This window comes from Oncorhynchus clarkii, chromosome 6 (assembly GCF_045791955.1).
Source record: "Oncorhynchus clarkii lewisi isolate Uvic-CL-2024 chromosome 6, UVic_Ocla_1.0, whole genome shotgun sequence".
In the NCBI taxonomy this organism is placed as follows: Eukaryota; Metazoa; Chordata; class Actinopteri; order Salmoniformes; family Salmonidae; genus Oncorhynchus; species Oncorhynchus clarkii.
The window spans coordinates 73205214-73221568 of record NC_092152.1 but is presented as its reverse complement, the minus strand read 5'-3'; the positions used below and the strand labels follow the sequence as shown (position 1 = coordinate 73221568).

Genomic DNA, 16355 nt, shown 5'->3' with positions numbered 1-16355 from the left:
CAGTATTGTTTCTTATCGATTGCGGTTATGATATTATTTAGAACCTTGAGCATGGCTGAGGTGCACCCATGACCAGCTCGGAAATCAGATTGCATAGCGGAGAAGGTACGGTGGGATTCGAAATGGTCGGTGATCTGTTTGTTCACTTGGCTTTCGAAGACCTTGTAAAGACAGGGTAGGATAGATATAGGTCTGTAACCGTAATGGGTCTAGACTGTCTCCCCCTTTGAAGAGGGGGATGACCGTGGCAGCTTTCCAATCTTTGGTGATCTCAGACGATATGAAAGAGTGGTTGAACAGGCTAGTAATAGGGGTTGCAACAATTGCGGCGGATAATTTTAGAAAGAGAGGGTCCAGATTGTCTAGCCCAGCTGATTTGTAAGGGTCCAGATTTTGCAGCTCTTTCAGATCATCAGCTATCTGGATTTGGGTGAAGGAGAAATGGGGAGGCTTGGGCAAGTTGCTGCGGGGGGTGCAGAGCTGTTGACCGGGGTAGGGGTAGCCAGGTGGAAAGCATGGTCAGTCGTAGAAAAATGCTTCTTGAAATGATCGATTATCGTGGATTTAACGGAGGTGACAGTGTTTCCTAGCCTCAGTGCAGTGGGCAGCTGGGAGGAGGTGTTCTTATTCTCCATGGACTTTACAGTGTCCCAGAACTTTTTGGAGTTTGTGGTACAGGATGCAAATTTCTGTTTGAAAAAGCTAGCCTTTGCTTTCCTAACTGCCTGTGTATATTGGTTCCTAACTTCCCTGAAAAGTTGCATATCACGGGGGCTGTTCGATGCTAATGCAGAACGCCATAGGATGTTTTTGTGTTGGTCAAGGGCAGTCTGTTCTTAGTTATACATTTTTTGAATGGTGCATGCTTATTTAAGATGGTGAGAAAAGCACTTTAAAAAAATAACCAGGCATCCTCTACTGACGGAATGAGGTCAATATCCTTCCAGGTTACCCGGGCCAGGTCAATTAGAAAGGCCTGCTCACTGAAGTGTTTTAGGGAGCGTTTGACAGTGATGAGGGGTGTTCGTTTTACTGCGGACCCATTACGGATGCAGGAAATGAGGCAGTGATCGCTGAGATCCTGGTTGAAGACAACAGAGGTGTATTTAGAGGGCAGGTTGGTCAGGATAATATCTATGAGGGTGCCCGTGTTTACGGATATAGGGTTGTACCTGGTAGGTTCCATGATAAATTGTGTGAGATTGAGGGCATCTAGCATAGACTGTAGGAAGGCCAGGGTGTTAAGCATATCCCAGTTTAGGTCGCCTAACAGTACAAACTCTGAAGATAAATGGGGGGGCGATTAATTTACATATGGTGTCCAGGGCACAGCTGGGGGCTTCGGGGGGTCTATAACAAGCGGCAACAGTGAGAGACTTATTTCTGGAAAGGTGGATTTTTTAAAGTAGAATCTCAAACTGTTTGGGCACAGACCTGGATAGCATGACAGAACTCTGCAGGCTGTCTCTGCAGTAGATTGCAACTCCACCCCCTTTGGCAGTTCTATCTTGGCGGAAAATGTTGTAGTTGGGGATGGAAATTTCAGAATTTTTGGTGGCCTTCCTAAACCAGGATTCAGACACGGCTAGGACTGCAGGGTTGGCGGCGTGTGCTAAAGCAGTGAGAGAAAAAAAACGTAGGGAGGAGGCTTCTCATGTTAACATGCATGAAACCAAGGCTTTTACGGTTAAGTCAACAAATGATCGCGCCTGGGAATAGGAGTGGAACTGGGGCCTACAGAGCCTGGGTTAACCTCTACATCACCAGAGGAACAGAGGAGGAGTAGAGCTACAGAGGACCTTTGATGCCGTTTCCAACATAAAGCTGAGAGTTCTACTAACTTTGGTAACACTCAATGCAACACTTGATACTTCACAACATAATGGCATGCCTTGGTATGCCTCTACCATCAACTAGTCCCTTTTTATTGTAACATGTAGATGCTCTCAATTCAATCAATGTGGGTCTGTTAGATCAGAAATGGCCACAGAGTTTACTGTCATCATGCTGTATCTCTTACCAACATGCTGCACACGTTCACTTTTTCAATATACTGGGTGTGTCATTCAGTATTAACATACAAATTGCTTTGTCTTAATGAACTGCAGGTCCAACACGTAAGACCATTATTTTGTTGTTTAAACAGTCGTTCTCTACAATCTGCTTCAATGTTATTCTATTGGCATTTCTCTCTAAGCTTGTTGTCATAATTTGGGATGAGTTCATTTTCCTTTTAGACCCAGATAGACAGTAATCGATTACACAGTGTTCTACTCCTGCAGTAGACTGAGACATTTTTTTCCAGCGTGGACAGATCACAGATAGTGGGAGTACCTGCCGCGAAGCCTCCTTTGAAAGAATCAGCCAGTTCGTTTAATTGGCATCAATTATTCATTAGTGTAATTGTACATTGTTCAGCGAGGTCGACAGAGTTTTATTACCGGCATGCAGTGAATGCTCCTGCATACAGATTGGTTGGTGATTAATTTAATTCTGGAACTAATTCGGTTGACACTGAGATCTTGCTCCTTGCTTGTGAGTTATTAATTCATGGCAGCAACATTATTTTCTGTTCTGTTGGCCTTCATTTTTTTCTTCTGTTCTTTTCATATTTGCAAAATGTCCTGTCTGTATATGCGCACACACTTTTATTCACAACATAACCAATACACTCTTGACATCTTCATTAATGGAAGCCAAATAGAAGTGTGGTGCTTGAGTCAACTGTTAATGCTGTCAGCACAGTGGTGATAATATCTGCAAGTTTGGATAGAAACCTCATTTTATTTTAAGATGCCTTTGGTGTTAATGTCTACATCCAAGAGAATTTTAAATAGTCAAACTTTTACCCTTAAACTATACGTTTTTAGGATAATCTATATAATGCACAGTGAGCTATGTGAGCTTGGAAGCACATTCCTGTACATCTCGAAATGTGTCTTAAATACTTCAAAGGCATTTCTGTGGTATTTCTAATTGTAGTATCTTGGTTGTGTACCTTGATCAACAACACAACCTTTTATGTCTGATATTTCAGACTCCAAGTGAACAACATTGTTCTGCATCCAGTCATTGTGGGATGGTAAATTGCAACTAGTTTCTGTTTGCTGCACTTTCACTCTCTGAGATTCTGCAGTGTTAACTGTGATAATTTTTTGTCAATTTGAAGATTGAAACACTTCTAAAATGATAGACATGCTCATTATCTCTGATTAATCAATTAAGGTCTGATTGTTTGACAGAAGTTGAATTTTAAAAATGGTGCATAAAACTTGAAACTGAGAAAAATCCAAATATTGCTTTGATAAAATACTGAAATGCTGCTTTGATAAAATATTAAATGAACAATAATGAATCCTTGTTAATTGAAACTTCATAGAGAAATGTAATCTCTTTGGACCCTCTGTGTAATTCTGGAAAGAGTGGGAGGTTATGTAGTCTGATGTAATAAAGTATAACAGAGTAACTGCATCATTCAACTCTCTTTCAGCGTTCATGTTACCTTTCTTTTGTTTTTGACATAATGATGTTTTGTAGGAGGTAGTTTTTCATCAGAACACATCCATCCTGTTATAGATCATTTTTTATATTGGCTACCACTATTTAAGAAGTTTTCTTTGAAAAAAGTATTTGTGAAAGACATTCAAGACCTATTTCTGAACTGTTGGGGGTCAATTGAAAAGCTTTCATCTCTTAGACTTCCATCTTCCAGACCATCAGGAGGACTAGCTGCATCTTGGAGACATTTTGATTTTTTTTGCTGAATTTGACCTGTAATGTAGTTTGAATCTGCAGGCGCTAGTACCCTTTTATGATTATGTTCATGGCGTGTTAGATACAGTAGGTTGTGTGTGATCAAAGGCCAGGCAAATTATAAGGAATAGTTAATGGTCAAGCTATGAAACATCTCCATCCTCAAATTTCCTCTTTAAGCCTCACTGCCATTTCAAATGACTTTCTACATCTCATTTGGTGCATATTATTTTATTCCATATACTGTAGAAAGATCTGTCCATACGCCTCTTGATTGCACCCCTTGAACTATAAAAACAGGTTCATCAGGTCATTTGTGTTGGTGCTCCTTCTATGAATTTAGATGGCCCAAAACTGAAGCTCTGATTTTAAAGTGTCAAACTTCCTCCCCAGTCCCTCTTAAACATGATACTTTGTTACAAATGCTAAGATATCTATGCATAGTCACTTTACCTACATGTACAAATTCATTAGATTACAAATGACCTCAACTAACCTGTAACCTCGTACATTGACTCGGTACCGGTACCCCCTGTATATAGCCTCGTTATTGTTATGCAATTGTATTGTGTTACTTTTTATTTTATTTTTTACTTTATTTAGTAAATATTTTCGTAACTCTATTTCTTGAACTGCTTAGTTGGTTAAGAGCTTGTAAGTAAGCATTTCACGGTAAGGTCTATCTATACATGTTGTATTCGGCGCATGTGACAAATAACATTTGATTTGATTCTGCAGTTTTACCAAAATGTCTCTCTGTTGTAATTTTATTAACCAAAATGAAATTTAAATGTCACCTTTTGTATAACCACTATAGTTTAAGTCAATAAAAACATAGTGTTAGTTCTAGAGCATCTTTACTCTCAGACCCACCAGTGAGACAGCAGCCATCGCAGCATCAGCCTCCTGAGGTAATTGTGTTTATGCTGTCAGAAGCAGTGCTTTTCCCTGGGCTGTTTTTGGCCTCCCAGGCAGAGCCCTAAGCCAGCCTTCTCAGCTGTAATGGTCTTCGTGCTTGTCTGGCTGCCCCTGGCATTAGGCTCAGACCTTTACCTCTATAGGAAGACGGTTCATTATGGCTACACTCCTCTCTGCTGCAAACTTTCCATTTCTTTCTCTCCTTGCTCATTACCAAAGAGAGTTCAAGGGCCTTACCGTCCTGATGAACTGACATTTTCTCAAATGAGCTAAATCACCATTCAGGCACATCTCCTAGGGGGAATGATAGAAATCATATTTTTAGGCATGAGAGTTTTTGTGTAACCAGGCCTTTTTGAAGTAAAGCATATTTACCAGTATGATGTGTGTTAGTTTGAGGGGTTCATTAAGGACATGAAATGTAACACCCCATTCGAATAGTTCTGTCACAGTGCTCTGTAGAATATCCACCCGTAACCATTGGTTACCGCTTATTTTCTTATGTGGAACTATTTTTGTAAAGTCTTATTAGTCTACTGTGGCCGTTTCACTCTGAGTCATCTGAGGTGGTGACTGCATCTCTAACATGAAGAGAATCATTAAGACATAAATGGTGGTAGAAACCATGACCAAGAATAGAATCAGAAAAACACCTCACTAACAAGATGGTAAGAAGCTGATTTCCCTGTGAGCATGTGTGTGTGTGTGTGTGTGTGTGTGTGTGTGTGTGTGTGTGTGTGTGTGTGTGTGTGTGTGTGTGTGTGTGTGTGTGTGTGTGTGTGTGTGTGTGTGTCAGCAGTGAAGAAAGGATGAGTAATGTGAGTGTTAGCTGAATTCATTATACACCTGTTTATTGAAGTTTCACCTCAACATCAACATGCTGTGAACAGATGAGCTTTCGTATCACTTTTTCTATCTCAGCCCCCACTCTAACACACACACACACACACACACACACACACACACACACACACACACACACACACACACACACACACACACACACACAGCTTTGGCTTTCTTGGTGGTACTGTTGCCTCTGGCTGGGTGCTATACTGCAGACCTAGATCATGTGTGTTTGTGCATGATAAAATATAGTAATCTACACCTGGCATGCTAACGTTAAGCAGTTGATCTAATCTAATGAACATTGACTCCCTTGACTCCTTGTTCCTTCTCTTCCTGCAGCCGGCTGACTAAGACTGACATGGAGCTGGAGGTTCTGCGATACACTAACCGGATTTCCAGTGAAGCCCATAAAGAGGTAAAATCCTGCAGGACTGACAGACATACCTGCCACAGGGGGAGAAGGAGCTCCAGATTCTGGCTCATCTCATTTTCAAAGGGAGGTGATCTGTGCATTTTGGATATGGGATGTCAGGATATTCTGAGGTACAACATTCAGCCTATGAATATGTTCTAAATTCAGAAGAAAGTTTACAGCCTGCTAGCAGTAAACAGACGTGAACGCACTATAGAGTCTTTATTTTGTATTTTTTATTTTACCTTTATTTAACCAGGTAGGCTAGTTGAGAACACCTTTATTTAACCAGGTAGGCTAGTTGAGAACACCTTTATTTAACCAGGTAGGCTAGTTGAGAACAAGTTCTCATTTACAATTGCGACCTGGTCAAGATGAAGCAAAGCAGTTCGACACATACAACAACACAGAGTTACACATGGAGTAAAACAAACATACAGTCAATAATACAGTAGAAAAATCGGTAGGATGGTCAGTTTTACGAGGGTATGTTTGGCAGCATAAGTGAAGGATGCTTTGTTGCGGAATAGGAAGCCAATTCTAGATTTAACTTTGGATTGGAGATGTTTGATGTGAGTCTGGAAGGAGAGTTTACAGTCTAACCAGACACCTAGGTATTTGTAGTTGTCCACATATTCTAAGTCAGAACCGTCCAGAGTAGCGATGCTGGACGGCCGGGCAGGTGCAGGCAGCGATCGGTTGAAGAGCATGCATTTAGTTTTACTTGTATTTAAGAGCAGTTGGAGGCCACGGAAGGAGAGTTGTATGGCATTGAAGCTCGTCTGGAGGGTTGTTAAGCATGTTCCAGTTTAGGTCACCTAGCAGCACGAGCTCTGAAGATAGATGGGGGGCAATCAGTTCACATATGGTGTCCAGAGCACAGCTGGGGGCAGAGGCTGGTCTATAGCAGGCGGCAACGGCGAGAGACTTGTTTTTAGAGAGTTGGATTTTTAAAAGTAGAAGTTCAAATTGTTTGGGTACAGACCTGGATAGTAGGACAGAACTCTGCAGGCAATCTCTGTAGTAGATTGTAACACCGCCCCCTTTGGCCGTTCTATCTTGTCTGAAAATGTTGTAGTTAGGGATGGAGATTTCAGAGTTTTTGGGGTCTTCCTAAGCCAGGATTCAGACAAGGCTAGGACATCCGGGTTGGCAGAGTATGCTAAAGCAGTGAAAAAAACAAACTTAGGGAGGAGGCTTCTAATATTAACATGCATGAAAACATGGCTATTATGGTTACAGAAGTCATCAAAAGAGAGCGCCTGGGGAATAGGAGTGGAGCTAGGCACTGCAGGGCCTGGATTCACCTCTACATCACCAGAGGAACAGAGGAGGAGTAGGATAAGGGTATGACTAAAAGCTATGATAACTGGTTGTCTAGGAGGTCCGAAACAGAGAGTAAAGGAGGTTTCTGGGGGCGATAAAATAGCTTCAAGGTATAATGTACAGACAAAGGTATGGTAGGATGTGAATACAGTGGAGGTAAACCTAGGCATTGAGTGATGATAAGAGAGATATTGTCTCTAGAAACATCATTGAAACCAGGTGATGTCATCGCATGTGTGGGTGGTGGAACTGAAAGGTTGGATAAGGTATATTGAGCAGGGCTAGAGGCTCTACAGTGAAATAAGCCAATAAACACTAACCAGAACAGCAATGGACAAGGCATATACATTAAGGAGAGGCATGCTTATCCGAGTGATCATAAGGGTCTAGTGAGTAGTGAGGTTGGGATGGGACCAATCCAATTGGCAAAATAGATGTAGTTATAGTGACCCAAGAAAATTGTCTTGATGCTTCTCTATACAGATTACATTGGTTGTATGTACTAGGACTGTAAACATAAAGTACTGTAAACTACAAAGATAGCCTACATAGCTACATACAGTATCTTAGGTACCAATTCCCACCTTGCAACTACTGGGAACATCAACCACCAGGCACTCTAGTGTGAACCTAAAAGGCTTAGCCATCGCATATCCATGCAACATGGCAGGCAGGATCATGGTATTATCTCCCATTCTACACAGGCTTGTAGTAATAAAAGCAAACACTACAATGAGGATGATTCATACAGTCCCTCCTAACAGTCAAGCTGGGCAAACCCTGGTCCCATTAAGAAAAAGGTGCCTAGAATGGTTGGGGTTCAAATCTCTACCCTCCATACACTCTCTCGTGTTATCCAGGAGAGAGTGTATTCTCAGTTTTCTCAGAGAAGTGCAGTGCAGTCAAGGAGCAGAAGTGAAATGTGCCTTTGGAAGCTTTAGAGTAATTGATTCATCCAGATTGATGGTCACATACTGTAATGGAAAGAAAATCATTGCTAGCAGTGAATTAAAATATGAAAGGAGTTTATTCTAGGATGCAATATTAATGCACTTGTTGGCTTTTTATTGGCAAAATAAATTAAGAATGTGATGACAAATAGATATTGAGTTGGGTTGTCATCTTGGCTCCAAAATAACAAATACAAACTGAGCCTGACGACTCCTCTTGATCAATGGAAAACAATTTGATGTTGAAATCTCTAGGTAGTATTTCCCACAATGGATGAAATACTGGAAGAATATTTCATTAATTATTTCAATTATATCAGAATACAATACCCATAGTATATTCTAAAAATAATAACAAGGGGAAAAGATTCCATATTTAGACAGTTAAAGTTCAAGTTAAATGTTCTTCCAGTCTCCTTTTCCTAATACATGCTGGATATGCTCTGCAGGAAATGTGTCCACTGCCCCATCACGTGTAGGGGTGTCCTTGACAGACAAGGCCAATCGCTGCTCCACCTTGAGCAGCCTGAGGCGCTGAATCTGCTTTGTGGTCCCATTTTCTGCAATAAAGCCATTGATGTATATTCACTGACATTGGTCTTCATAAGTGGCAGTATCACGAAGGACTTATAAAGACAAATACCTCTGCTTTCCTGCCGGCCGCTGTTCTCTCCTTTATTGCTGCATACCCTCTGAGAGAGGTACAGGACTCTGGAGGCAACAATGAAGGTAAAACAAATGGATACTGAATGCAGAAATTCATTTAAAAATCCAATACTGTTATGGTTTCAATACAGGGGCATGGCTTACCGAGTGCCGGTGCTGTTGGGTTCATATGGTTTCAATACAGGGGCATGGCTTACCGAGTGCCGGTACTGTTGGGTTCATATGGTTTCAATACAGGGGCATGGCTTACCGAGTGCCGGTGCTGTTGGGTTCATATGGTTTCAATACAGGGGCATGGCTTACCGAGTGCCGGTGCTGTTGGGTTCATATGGTTTCAATACAGGGGCATGGCTTTCCGAGTGCCGGTGCTGTTGGGTTCATATGGTTTCAATACAGGGGCATGGCTTACCGAGTGCCGGTGCTGTTGGGTTCATATGGTTTCAATACAGGGGCATGGCTTACCGAGTGCCGGTGCTGTTGGGTTCATATGGTTTCAATACAGGGGCATGGCTTACCGAGTGCCGGTGCTGTTGGATTCATATGGTTTCAATACAGGGGCATGGCTTACCGAGTGCCGGTGCTGTTGGGTTCATATGGTTTCAATACAGGGGCATGGCTTACCGAGTGCCGGTGCTGTTGGGTTCATATGGTTTCAATACAGGGGCATGGCTTACCGAGTGCCGGTGCTGTTGGGTTCATATGGTTTCAATACAGGGGCATGACTTACCGAGTGCCGGTGCTGTTGGATTCAAATGGTTTCAACAGAACTGGTCAAACTGCTCTAGAGAATTAGCACTAAGTCCAACAGGGGAAATCTGAGTGGAACTAAAAACCTGACAGAGCTTTGTTAAGATGCAGCATGTCAATGGGTAAAGGCCAGGTCTTAGGCAGTGTCATTAATTCATGCTGTCATATTAAGTCATTAACATCATACCTAATGGTCTCTCTCGTTGCATCTTACTTAATTAAATAACCATATTAGAAATGTGTAATATTTCCACGTAATTACTTAGTTAGCCTAAATCCGCCTGTCTGTTTAATTGAACATTAAGTTTCGCAGAGAACAAACGCTATTGGGCATTCTGGGTAAACAACTAAATATAACTAACCGGAAGCAGTTAATCAGCTCCCTTGCCCCTATACTGTAATAGTAATTATACTGTTATAGTCTTGGAATGCGATGTGAATTATTGTATATTACTCTTCCAGTCATAAATGTTAAAACGATGTGTAACAGAGCAATATGATTTTTTTAAAGAAGGAAAGGCACAGGTCTTCTTTTACTATTCACATGACATACAGCATTTGGACATTCAGTGTGTCTACCATGCAGGTGATGCAGGTGAAACCAATATACATACCACTGTTGAAATTGATTTTAACTGAGCTAATTGAACAGTGTAACAAAATGCACTGATGTCCCATCTATTGGCCAACAGGGAGGATGCTTTACTCTGGAGCCCCTATATTCTGTCTCCAGCTGAGGGATGATGTGTGCTCTGTCCCAAGGCCTCCTCAGTCTTATCAATCTGACTAGAGGAGGGCTGTGCAGCCATTTGATCCTTGGTCCTGCTTGATGAGAGGGCGGTGTGCAGAAAGATGTTAAAGGCTCTGGGCTGAGGAATACTGACACTATTAACGATGTAGTGTATTATAACAGGATCCAGATGTGACGTTGTCCCACTTCCACTTGGAGCTCTTGCACTAAGTCCATATTGGATGGAGCTAGGAGGATTCGGTGACACGTTTGGCTGCAGTGTCCTTCACTGTTGTTTTCCCATTCCACTGCTCGCTCTGATGATGTCATTTGTCATAATAGAAGAAGCTACTACAGCTCAATGGTAAGAGCACCGCCGCATTTCAACATCATTCTTAAAAATAATGTTATAGTTTTCTTTGTATAATCTTTCCTGTCATTTATCCTTTTGGACATCTGAAGGCAGCCAAACTTTTTTTGTGTATAATTTAATAATAATTAAGCAATAAACTTCCTTTCTTCACTGGCATAACTGTTTAATGAGGCAAATTATTTCCTGGGATGAAAATGTCAAAGTGTGAGTAGGGTGGAAGAAAATACATTTACATGTACTAGTATGCTTCTCTGCTCTGCCTGCTCTGCCAAGGTGACTGGCTTCAGTTGGACTTGACAGGGTCAGCCTTCCTGAGCACTGTCTTCCTCCTGGGACGTCATTAAATTTCTGTTCCCAGCACCTGAGCCTCTTTGACGCCTCTGGTCACGTCCCTCCCTGACTCCCTGCTCTATGATGTGATGTCCTCGTTCCGTGACCCCGGCTCAAATTGAAATCAAGAGTTTCTCCAGAGGCTAGTCCTTCAGTGTTGTGGAGTCTATGGAGAGATCTTGCTGGCTGTGTCAGATGGCCAAATAAAACAGGCCTTTTCCAGATCATTGAAACGCTTGCCCTAGATTATTATAGTACCATAGGCACGAAATGGAAGAAAACAGAGTAAAGCAGGGAGGTAAATCTGAAAATGTCCAGTAAGAAACATATAGATCGTAAAGGAACAATTGTCCAAACAGAGGATTGAGTTTACGAATTCACGGTTTATTAACCCAACTCCACACAGGCTACTGTTTGGCCGTAGCCCATGCCAAATAAATGAAGGATACCCCTATAAAACAACCGTGACATTCTCTTGTGAAGACCAGACGTAAGAGAGAGAACAATGGCTAAACATGGCATTCCTGTGGTTGGCAGATAGCAGGTTGACTGGCATGTCGGACCCCGCTAACACTGGGTACTGGTAAGTACAACACAACCAACAAACAGCATAACACACAACTGTCTACAGTTGTGTGTTATGTGTTATGCTGTTTGTTGGTTGTGTTGTCGCTACAATGTGTTATAGTTTTCTTACGCATGGCCCTGAGTACGTGGACTGCAGATTTGTTCTCTTGTTCTGTGCATGTGCATGGCTAGTGTTTCCTTCTGCTACTCGGCTGAAGCATTTAGTGAAACGTGTTTCTATTGACCTGTAACACTGTAACCTTTTAGCTGTGTTACACTGCAGACTATGTCAGAGGGGACAACACAACATTTCCAACTTTCAAATGAAACAACACAATTGAGCTGATATTGAATTTCGTGTCTAGTGAGACTACAAGTACACATCGGTAATTTGTGTTTGTCTTCGTTCCTCATGATGTCTTGAGGGCTTGAGTTAGAGTGGCACACATAGTATTGGTCTTGACAGTCTCTACGGTATAGGCCTGTAGCATTTTGTCTAGTCCCTGGCAACCGGTATATGGAGGCACATTTAGTTCTCCCATTTGGAAGGTAAAACGCCTGAGAACTAACTATACCAGATGTACAGCAGTACACATTGCACTGCCACATCATACCAAGTGTTATCTTGACCCACACTTCCTATTATAACTTGCTATTATCTTGGCTAAGACGCTTAATCCATGAGTTTGAATAAGTGGCTCTTAACTGTTCAAATCGCCTGCAATTGTGAACAATCCCCCTTGTCCCTGAAGCATCATTTTCCTTTCTGTCAGACAGTGAGTTTTTGGGGACTTGAGTAGATGACACTTATCTTATCACATGGACTCAATAGCATGTCATTTGCAGGCTATTGCACCTTATTTTTCAATCCAGAATGAAACACTCCCACAACCGCCCTCACCTCCCACAGTGTAGGATGGGTGAATTACAACAGTGAATAGAAAATGTGCACGATTAGCCTTAAACCACAGCAGCAATTACTTTAAAGAGAACAACAAGTAGTTCTCTACAATTTCTCACAAACACAGACAAAATAAAGTGATGTTGTCATTTCTCTTCAGATAATGAAGCATGTGAGACATGGACAGAAAGAATATGAAATGGAGAGGTGAGAATACATGTTGTCTGTATATGTCACTGTGTGTACAGTACCATGTAGTGTGAAATACAATTCTTTAAACACATCTTAGTGTGACAATACACTGTTAAGAAAATCTATTGTTTGGCCAGAGGGTTTGGCCTTCGCACTGTACTGTACTGTCTGCCCTTAAAGGTGATGGTAAACCAGTATGTTCCTGATCTATCAAGGTGTGTTCCTCTGGCTGAATTACATTCACAGCACTGCTGATAAGACGTCCTACTTCCCTCCCTACTGCCCATCCCTTCACCAGTTCACTGAAATCTATTTGGCCCCTAAAAACAAACTGAGATAAGCCGTGGTGCTTTGTGTTTCATCTTGATGGGATTCTTCAGACTCTGGACGCTGTCAATGGAAAAGAGATAGAAATGCCAGGTCTGTGTCCGAAATGGCACCCTATTCCCCATATAGTGCTATGGACCCTTGTCAAAAGTAGTACACTATATAAGGAACAATGTACCATTTTGGACGCAACCCTGGACTGAGTTTGAGCTGCTGCAGAACACAAATGGGAGTTTATAGTACATAGTTGTATAGGTGTCCTGTCTGACTGCACTGCTGACCAGACCACTCAGTCTCATCTCACTGCTGTGAGACTGACCTGCTTTTCTTTCGGACATTATTCTTGGAGATTCCAGTCAGTCTGGGGAAAGGAAAGCTTGGGCTGTGTGTGTGTAGGTGTGTGTGTTGGAGTATGTAAAAATATGATTGTTCCTGTGACCAAATCCCTTTCCCTAGCACTATGCCCTAGCCCTAGCACCTGTCACTGTTTGGTCTGACTGGGGACAGCAACAGCTTCTCCTGAGTACTTTGGCTTGAGGGTCTGTGATGTTTATATGAGACACTTAACAAAGCTCTGCTGACCGTACTCCTAACATCCCAGTCCTCTCATCAGTCTCACTCTCAGCCTCCATGACATCATCATATTAGCTATAGATGGGGGATGCTTCTCTAATGTCTGTGCACTAATCAGTACAGTGAGAGGATCTGACAGAACAGGTGCAGGTAGTGGAGAAGGAGGAGGTATTGTGTCTGAACACATCAAGGCAAGACTGCTTTGGCTGCAGGGCTGGCAGAGAGGTCACGCAAGGCTCTATCACTGAGGAATGCTCAGTGACAGAGGGAAAGAGCCAGTGACCCAACACTCACAGTGTCCACACACCATCACCCACTCTCACATACCTCCTCCCCCACCCCACCTGGCCTCCACCTACTACACAAAAACCTCTGGAGTTATTGCAGAGTCCACTGCTGCATTCACAGGCTACTGTGACAGAAGTAGCCTCTAGAATCCTTCACAGGGATAATGATGGCAATATTTCAGCATCATCGACAAACAAAGAGCACTCTCTGCAATTTTGAAATCGTTTTTATAGAGGCCTAGAAACTGTAATTAATTAATTAACAAGATAATAAAGTATTCATTTTAAGTAAGGAATTCATATGTTTTAACATAGTTTTTGCATGGTGGGGAGTGGCGGGACGTGTATTATCCATTGGGATTCAATCTGTCAGGATTAGTGAGCAATTTTATTAATTGAGTTTTGTTGCAGTGAGCCAGAGGCTCTTAACAGCCAACAATGCTGCACATTATTTTGTAAGTAATTATTTATTTCAGTACTGTTATGAAGGATGGTTTTGAATAATTATTACCCCTAAATTGGATTTCCCTGCTGTGCAGACAGTGCTGGTGTCCTTGCCTGAAGTTTGAGTTTGATTAGTGACGTTATCCATCTTCAAATCAAACCCGTCTTCCAGTATCTATGCAGTGGCATTGTAATGGCTGGAATGGAATAAATGGAACGGTATAAAACACATCAAACATATGGAAACCACATGTTGGACTCTGTTCCATTTATTCTATCCATTACAATGAGTTTGTACTCCTATAGCTCCTCCCACCAGCCTCCTCTGGTGTATTTATCTCTCCACAGAACAGTGATTTAGGAAGAGGTGAATGGCGTGTAGGGGACACAGTAATAGAGCACAGCTCCTCTGTGGTGTGTGTGGTGGCAGTAGGGTGATGATGCGTGTCAGGGTCTGGCTCAGGGAGGGATGTCGTGAGATTGGTGATCACGGTCAGGAGGTGAAGGGCAGAAGAGCTGGAGCTGAAAGACAATGAAGATAGGATAAGAGTTGAGCACTCTTATTGCAGTACAAACTACGGGGAAGATTCTGTTGCTTTTTGTCAGCTAGATAAGCGGTTTATTTATTTTTTACAAAGGATCAGTTAGTGAGGTTGATTCACTTTTAATATGACTTTATCTACTTTTTTCATTTAATTAATTTTATAATTCACTTTCCCTTATGTACTCACAGTGCTAGCAGATAAGATGCCAATAAAACGACTTGATTTACTCAATGTTGGGACTTAGTCAATTAATCAAATGTTATTTGTCACATACACATGGTTAGCAGATGTTGATGTGAGTGTAGTGAAATGCTTGTGCTTCTAGTTCCGACCAGGCAGTAATATCTAACAAGTAATCTAACCTAACAATTTCACAACAACTACCTTATACACACAAGTGTAAAGGAATGAATAAGAATATGTACATAAAAATATATGAATGAGTGATGGCCGAACGGCAGAGGCAAGATGCAGTAGATGGTATAGAGTACAGTATATAGATGAGTATATGTTTTGTATCATAGAACTATACTAACCTAAATACTGGTATACAGACAAATATCTGGGTTTTAAGCTTAGACTTGAAAAAACAAATATTTCAGGATTAAAATGGTTATATTGATTCTCTCTGAGGGGAAAACAACCCTGCTATTCTGGTCTTTTATTACTAAAAGCTACACTTAATAGATTTTGGTCTTGGTTTCACTGAGAAGCTGAATTGCAGCAAAACTGTGGGGGGAGGCACACGGGGAGATTGGTGGAGTCAGGGTTTAGACCTGAGCCAACTCCCCTGCTTACCATGGGGCGTGTGTGACCGGTCAGGTACCGTGTTATGCGGTGATGCCCACAGTGTCTCCAGTGCGCATTCACAGCCCGGTGCGCTCTGTTCCAGCTCCCAGCATTTGCTGTGCTAGAGTGGGCATCCAGCCAGGACGGATTGTGCCGGCTCAGCGGTCCTGGTCTCCATTGCGTCTCCTCGGCCCAGGATATCCTGCGCCGGCTCTACGCACTATGCATCCAGCGCGCCTTCATAGCCCAGTGCGTCCTGTGTGACAGCTCTACACACCCACCGAGTTAAAGTGGGTATCCAGCCAGGACACGTTGTGGCAGCTCCAGCACCAGGCTTCCAGTACGTCTCCTCAGTCTGGTGAGACCTGTTCCGGCTCCACTTATGAAGCCTCCAGTGATGATCCATGGCCCGAAGCCTCCAGTGATGATCCATGGCCCGAAGCCTCCAGTGATGATCCATGGCACGAAGCCTCCAGTGATGATCCATGGCCCGAAGCCTCCAGTGATGATCCATGGCCCGAAGCCTCCAGTGATGATCCATGGCACGAAGCCTCCAGTGATGATCCATGGCACAAAGCCTCTAGTGAAGATCCATGGCCCAGGGCCTGTAGTGATGATCCAGGAAAAGGAGCCTCCAGCGACGGTCCCCTATCCGGAGCCTTCAGCGACGGTCCCC

The 16355-nt window shown here is 42.5% G+C and overlaps 1 pseudogene; it reads left to right on the top strand.

Moving 5' to 3' along the window:
* The window catches only part of LOC139412441 (xaa-Pro dipeptidase-like), a 120130-nt pseudogene that overhangs the window by 66448 nt on the left and 37327 nt on the right, over positions 1-16355 (top strand).